The sequence below is a fragment of the Natator depressus genome, chromosome 3 (genome assembly GCF_965152275.1).
Source record: "Natator depressus isolate rNatDep1 chromosome 3, rNatDep2.hap1, whole genome shotgun sequence".
Classification (NCBI taxonomy): domain Eukaryota; kingdom Metazoa; phylum Chordata; order Testudines; family Cheloniidae; genus Natator; species Natator depressus.
The window spans coordinates 37443423-37451714 of NC_134236.1; positions in this window are offsets into that span (position 1 = coordinate 37443423).

An 8292-nucleotide genomic window follows, 5' to 3' on the forward strand; every position below is an offset into this window, starting at 1 on the left:
GGCAGCAAAGAATCTAAAAGTTAAGGGGCAGAATTAAGGTTGCACTGGTAACCTTAATTCTGGCATTTAGTAATTTCTGAATGCTTGCCTTTGCAACCTTAACATTCTTTTGATGTATATTTTAATATAGTATGATTTAAATTAGCCTCTTCAGTTACAGGAACTGAGACGAAAAATATTAAGGGCTATAAAGCTTTATGCTTTAGAATATAAGATGCCCCCTACCCCCACGCTTTCCCTGCTCCTGGTTCAGTATTGCATAGACAGCTGCATTATTTTGTGTTTTCTTGAAATATGTTCCATTGGTCACTGCTGGAGACAGCATGGATAAAAATCAATGGTTAAAATAAATAAAAACTGGATAGTGCTATTTTAATAAGCTAACGGCTATTAGCCAGGATGGGTAAGGAATGGTGTCCCTAGCCTCAGTTTGTCAGAGGGTGGAGATGGATGGCAAGAGAGAGATCACTAGATTGTTACCTGTTAGGTTCACTCCCTCTGGGGGTCCTGGCATTGGCCACTGTTGGTAGACAGGATATGGGCTGGATGGACCTTTGGTCTGTTCTTTTTTCATGTTAGAACTTTCTTTTCTGTTGTGCAGAAAAATGGTTTGCCTTAATTACTTTTGGTTTCAGTTTCGCTAGCAGGTGGAAAGCAAGTATTTTCTTCATTTGGACTACTTCAGTGTGACTGGGGGTTAAGAAAGCAGGAATGCTTGTTTTCCTCTTCCAATCTGTGAATAAAATCCAGATGGGAAGGGATGAGTTCTAGTCATTTTAAAAGCTGGAAGGACATGGGGATAGATTTTTAGGTACCTAAAGGTGCAAATATTGGGATTTTTTCAAAACACCTAAGCAGGTTAGCCACATAGAGTTAGACTCACAAAGGGACTTAGGCACCTGTCTCTTTAGATGCCTAAATCCAACATTTATGTGCTACTGACATTCATCAAAACCTCCTCTCAGCTATTGCCTAACCCTGTAAGTGCCTAAGACCCCCAGGTCACCTAAGTTTCCACAAATGGGCATGTGCAAAGCTGACTAAATTCTGATGTTGCTGCACAGCTCATGTCCCTCGGTCCACACCACTTCCCGCAGCCCCCATTGGCTGGGCACAGCAAACAGCGGCCAGTGGGAACCGCGATCAGCCGAAGCTGCGGACGCGGCAGGTAAACAAACCGGCCGGGCCCACCAGGGGCTTTCCCTGAACAAGTGGCGTCCCAAGCTTGGGAAACACTGCCCTAGACAATTTATTCCAGTGCTTAATTACCCTGACAGGAAGTTTTTCCTAATGTCCAACCTAAAGCACCCTTGCTGCAATTTAAGCCCATTGCTGCTTGTCCTATCTTCAGAGGTTAACAAGAACAATTTTTCCATCTTCCTCCTTATAACAACCTTTATGTACTTGAAAACTGTTATTTCTCCACTCAGTCTTCTCTTTGTTTAGTGATCAGTTTTAAATGCAAACATGTTTTGATAACCTTACTTTGTTTCTTATGCATCCAGGACATGTCGTGTAGTTTTATTTAACCAATAATTTTACAATGCTGGTTTTGTGTATTTTTAATTGAATTCCAATTTCCATCCAAATGCAGCTTGGTACAAATCATGAGTAAAAAAATTATCTAGTAAGTGAAAAATACATCATCCACCACACAATAAAAATGTAGAAATGAAGAATCTGAATAAATGTATGTGAAGCTACATAAATACATGTGTATAGATATAGTTAAGGCTATGATTTTCTCACAGAGGTTGTGGAAGTCATGGATTCTTCAGGGTTCCCTCGCTGTCCGTGGCGGCTAGGAACTGCGGGACACGGTGCAGGTGCCCTGGAGTTCCGAGGCTCTGTGGGGGAACCTTGGAGCTCCGAGACTCTGGTCGGGGCACCTTGGAGCTCCGAGCCCCTGCAGGTGGCGGGGGGACCCCACAGCTCCCAGGTGCTGCAGGCAGCAGGGCCCTGGGAGCTCTGAACCGCTGTGGGCAGCGGGGGTATCCCAGAGCTCCAAGCTGCTGCAGGCAGCTGGCACGGGGACCCTGCAGCTCCCAGCTGCTGTGCACAGCGGGGCCCTGGGAGATCCTAGCTGTCACGGGCAGAGGGGCCTCGGGAGCTCCCAGCTGCTGCAGGTGGCTGGCAGGGGACCCCACAGCTCCCAGCTGCCATGGATAGTGGGGCCCTGGGAGCTCCCAGCCACTGCAGGCAGTGGGGGTGCCCCACAGCTCCTAGCCCCCACGGGTGGCAGGGGGTATCCCAGAGCTCCTAGCTCCCATGGGCGGCAGGGGTAATGGGGGAGCTCCGAGCCATAAGCAGTGGAGCACCCCACAGCTCTGAGCCATGGACGGTGGGGGGATCTGTGCCAGGGCCCCCTGAGGGTGGTGTGGGGACCTGCAGCTCCCCATTTTGTCAGGCATATTTTTAGTAAAGGTCACAATAGGTTATGGGCTTCCATGAATTTTTCTTTATTGCCCATGACCCGTCCGTGACTTTTACTAAAGATTTGTGAAGGCATCCTTCAGTCTCAAGAGACTGTGGATATGTGCCCCTGAGAGGTAAAGAATTTACTCAATCGGTTTTATGGCAGCTGCGGATGTGGCTGAAGAGACCCACTCGAGAGAGAGAATCTCTGCTGTATCTGTCACATTTAAAGGTGATGTTTCGACCCTTTGGGTTCTACCTTCTGCAAGCTCCTTTCTCCTCTGCTAAGCTGGACTGCTTCCTCTTGTAACTCCGGAGACATCTTGTTTCCAAAGGCTGTGGTCTTGAGTATGATCTTCCCATTTGTCCACATCCATGTCTATTTCTTGGAGGTCTCGCCAGCATATATCCTTGAAATGCAATTTTGGGCATCCTTTGGGTCTTTTCTCAGATGCCAATTCGCCGTAGAGGATGTCCTTTGGGATGAGCCCATCATTCATTCGGCACACATGCCCAAGCCAGTGGAGTCGTCTGTGTTTGAGGAGCATTTGCATGCTGGGTATGCTGGTCTGTTTGAGCACCGCAGCGTTGGTGACTCTGTCCCTCCAGGAGATTCCAAAGATTCGACAAAGGCAACACATATGAAAGCTGTTGAGCCTCTTTTCCTGATGAGAGTAGAAGAGTCTCACTCCCATACAAAAGTGTGCTGATAATACATGCATGATACACACAGATCTTTGTGTGTTTGTTGTTTTGCCATACCCTCTTGTTCAGTCTATACATTGTTGTGATGGCTTTTCCAATGAGGATGTTGAGTTCTGTTTCAAGAGAAAGGTTGACAGTGATAGTGGACCCCAGGTATATGAACTCGTTCACCACTTCAAGTTCATAGTTGTTGATCTTGATGGAGGGTGCTTTCTCAACAACTTGGCACGTTATGTTAGTCTTTTAGCCCGAAGTCTTGGCAGGCTTTGGAAAAACTGTCCATTAGGCTTTGAAGATGAGCTTCTATGTGGGTTGTCACTGCTGCATCCTCAGCAAAGAGGTAGTGTTGGATAAGGGCCTCCCAAGTCTTGGTTTTAGATCTGTGTCTTGCAAGATTGAACAGCTTTCCATCAGATTTTGTGTGCAAATAGATTCCCTCAGTTGAGGAACCAAAAGCTTGTTTCAGTAGCAGGGAAGATCCCAAACAGAGTTGGGGCAAGTACACAAGCTTACTTAACTCCACTATGACTCTGAAAAGCCTCAGAGATTTGGACTGTGACATACATGTTTTCATGGAATGATCGAATTATGCTTAAGAGCTTGGGGGGACATCCAATCTTTTCTAGAAGTGCAAATAGTTCACTTCTACTGACAAAGTCACAAGCCTTTGTGAGATCGACAAAGGCTATGTGGAGAGGCTTTTTTGTTCTCTGCATTTCTCTTGTAGTTGTCTCAGCGGGAAGATCATGTTGATAGTAGACCTTTCAGCTCTGAAGCTGCACTGTCATTCAGGATAGATTCTGTCCGCAAGGGTCTGAAGTCTGTTCAGGACAACTTGGGCAAAGGCTTTTCCCATAATACTAAGAGAGGAAATGCCACGATAGTTGTTACAGTTGCTCCTGTCACCATTGTTTTTATAGAGAGTGATGATGTTGGTGTCTCTCATTACTTGTGGTACTTCACCTACTAAAAACATGCGTGTCAAAATCTTAGCCTTAGATGTAGTACATATTCTCCTGGTTAGCAAAAAGCACTAGGTTTAGTGGAAAGGCTCTATCGAGTGGCAAATCAACTTGTTTTAATGGTTAGCAACCAATGAGAATGAACCTTTCTTTAGGAAAATAATAAAATCAAAAGGCTTCCTGCTTGAGGGTTTAAATTGCTGAACACAGGTTGGGGCTCAGCAACTATACTAGAGCAACCTTCATCTGTTTTTGTATAAAGATTCAGATATTCTTGATTTACAAAAATCTGGCTCCGAAGAGGAGTCATTCAGACAGGGTGACATTTTACATGTCTGTTGGCTTCCTGGAGAGGGTAGTAGACTAACAGGTAAAACAACTGGCTTCTAATCCCAGCCTGCCACTGCCCTGCTATGTGACTCAGATGCAGAGAGAGATATGAAGTAACATTCAGGTTTCCTTCTCATCCTTTGTCTGTCTGGTCTATTTAGATATACAGAGCCGGCACAGTCTCTCTGTATGTGTATATACAGTGCCTAGCCAGTCAGTTGGTTGAAGACAGCAGGACATTACTGTAATACAAATAATTCTAATTTTTTACAGCTTTGGCAATAATTTGTTAATTTTGAATAACTTTTCTTACTCTGAATTATTCTATAGTTCAGTAAGCAGGTCTCTGTGGACTACCCATACTATTCAGAAATGCCAGCTTTTTTGTTTTATATGTTCTTATCCCGGATGACAAGAAATAACTGATGTACCTGACCAGCACTTACTGCAAATAGATATTTCAAATTTAATAAATATTCTACATTTTTCTCACCTTGGTGGCACTGTGGGACCCTGGACTCGCTCTCATTTAGCAGAAATGGCCCCAAACAGTAAAGTTTGGCTCTGGACTCAGATTTTCCTCAAGGATCACAGATGATGGGACACAGAGAATTTTAGTTTAGGCCCCATTTCATGCACATCCTTCCCACTATCTCCAATGATGCTGGCAGTTACAAACTGACCATATTAGAAAACGGAGTGAAGGGAAGTTATTATCTGATGGATTTACTAACTGTAAATAAAGTCAAGTGGCAAAATTACAAAGATGAGGTAGAGCAGCCCTGGTTTGTATCGGAGGAGGAAGTAAGTTCTGAAGTTTGCCACTAGAGTGTGCACCAGCTTTTGAAGTGTGTGCTCAGACCCTGCTCTTCGAACAATGGATTTAAAAAATGCTTTAGAAATTACATTGTGCAGCTTTTAACTTTACTTTTTCATTTTAAGATTGACAGGTTTTTTTTGTTTGTTTGTTTGTTTTAGGTCAGAGGACTTCCCTCCCCACCTAGAACTAGTTTCCACATTGCCCGTCCCCTATTGTTATGGGTAATTTACAATCCACACTTGATGGTTTCAGACTGGACTCCTGTTATTGACAGTGACTTTCCTTTGTAATGTTTGAACATCTGCAAATGATTGGACAGAGCCCTGGCTGAATCAAGTGTTGATCCAGAATATCCTGGATAATGCAGCAATCAGACCCCCTCCTTTTTTTTCCTTTTACTCCTTCTCTAACACTGTGATTGTGACCATTTCACCCATTCCATTGAGATAAGAATCTTGTAATCCTCAAACTGACTTGAAGAGCTGAGCAGGAAAGCAGCTTTCTGCTATAATTGCCTGAAAGTTAGCCAGCCCTGGATCTTGTTTGCATTCAGTGCTGCTGAACTGCTATACCTATTTTAATACTTATGCCGCTACTACTACGTAAATGAGCAAGTGTCCTGCTACTTACAGCATATCACTCCCAACCACTGATTTCTATGTAAGGGCGGAGAGTGGTATCTTCTGGCACTCTGTTATAGTAGATTGTTCTTTCATCCATTAGCTCACATCCTGTTTCAGAAACCTTTCTAGTCAGTCATTCTGGGGGCTCCTTGTAACAACCTGGATAATAGCAGTTGAGTCGGTAGCAGCTTGAGATATATAGGCACACTGACTGATATGTTGCCACCTGCATTCTGTATGGTATGTTGAATTTTTAGTCATTTTTAACATGCTGATCAACATGATTTTAAGTTTAGTAGAGACAGGACACAGGTTTACAGCTGCAGCTAAGGTTAAACATGACTGGGAAAAATGGTGGGTCCAGGAACAAACCTTTATGTAGCGTATACAGTATTCCTCACAATCATGTTAGCATGTATAAAATCACAACTAAAAATTCAAGTGCAGATATACCCTATGAGTTAAGTTCACCCCTACGCAGAGAGCTCATACACAGCTTATGCCTTATTTTGGGGACTTAGATTGTAAAGTTGCAACTTCAAGTTGCAGTGGGGGAGGTTTAGGTTGGATATTAGGAAAAACTTTTTCACTAGGAGCGTGGTGAAGCACTGGAATGCGTTACCTAGGGAGGTGGTGGAATCTCCTTCCTTAGAACTTTTTAATGTCAGGCTTGACAAAGCCCTGGCTGGGATGATTTAGTTGGGGATTGGTCCTGCTTTGAGCAGGGGGTTGGACTAGATGACCTTCTGAGGTCCCTTCCAACCCTGATATTCTATGATTCTATGATTTAAACAGTTTAGGTCAAGGATCATCTTTTTATGTTAGTTCAGAACATAAAAATGAGGCCTCAATACAGGGGTCCCTAGGAGCTACTGTAATACAAATAATATACTCAATTGCCCTTCAACCTGTCCATTTTTGGATGGCCAATTTGCTGCAGGTCTCATGGAAGAAGTGGGTGTTGAAGAGAGATTTGAAGGAGGAAAGGATAGAAACTTACAGATCTGTTCAGGATGGATATTCCATACATAATATGTCTATTTGAATGTGTGAAATAAATCAAAGCATATTTAAAAATTGATGTTAAGGCAACGTTATACTTGAGATTTTAACAATATAAATTTATTCCAAGCTATGCTTTCTACATCCTCCCAAAACGTGGCCAGATGACACATCATGCTGGAGTGAGGGTGGAATTCTGCCTTCATATACACTCAGGAAACCTCAGGATTGCCTGGGTATCACTAAGGGCAAAATTTGGCCATAAGGCATTAAAATTAACACCATATATAGCTATTAAAAATCCTAGATGTGTGCTGTCTGGCTGAGATATGGGGAACTCTGAAGCTACTAAGCTGCATGTATGTAAAATCTCAACCATATTGCAACACTAACAATTTCTTGCATTTTGTAAGCAGTACATTTAAATAGATTCTGCAGTAATAATCAAATCCTACTTTCTACATTTTAAAATTTAATTAAATATTCTGTAAGTTTACCAACGATATAATTTGTTTAATGGCTCATTGAGTTTAGAGGTTTTATAGTCCAAGCTTCCTCAATAACATTGTTATCAGAATAAAGACTTCTGGAAATAAAAAACATAGAAAACATGCTGAAATGGCATCTGTGCAATAGGCAGTGTATCTGTGTTTAAAGTGATTTGTGTCGGGCGGTCTCTGGTTACATAATAGGAAAAAGAAAAGCTGGGTAATGAAAAAAACATTTTGCAGGCAATTTATCATATGCTTCAGAAGATCTTTAGTGTTTTGTTTTTTTAAAGTTTGATTCCCCAAGTAGGACACAATCCGATTCTCTGTTGCCTCCCTGCACCTTGTTGTAGTCCTTTACGCTAGTGCCTAGTGAGCGTAAGATGCTACAAAATCAGAGCGGTAGCAATTTACTCCCACTTTGCACTGGTACAAATTACTACAACAAAATGCAGGGCAATGGTGAATCTGGTCCATAGTAGTTGGAGATCGTGAAGACCTATTCAGGCCTGCTAAAAGTGCAGTTATAGTTGCACGAGAGACCATATCAGATACTAAACTGATGCTACACTTGGTCTTAAGCAAGATGTCAAGAGAAGCTGTGTCCCACAATAATGTTATTTACACTGCATTGTAAATTGAGCTATTTAATTGGAATTGCTTTCTGCTATCTTCCATGTCTACAAGGAAAATGTGTGGTAGAAATATATCTTGGTTACATAACTGTCTAGAAGAAATATTAAACATGGGAAAAGGAGATCAGCTAGGGAAGACTGTGCATATAATAAATTATACTGAAAAACAGTATTATCTTGGGTTTCACTGAACAACATCTTGGATCAGATCCTCATCTGCCGTAAACTACACTGACTTCAATTGAGTAATGACAACATACTCAAGTTGAGGATCTGCTCCATAGTCTTTATATTACATCTAAAATTATAGCA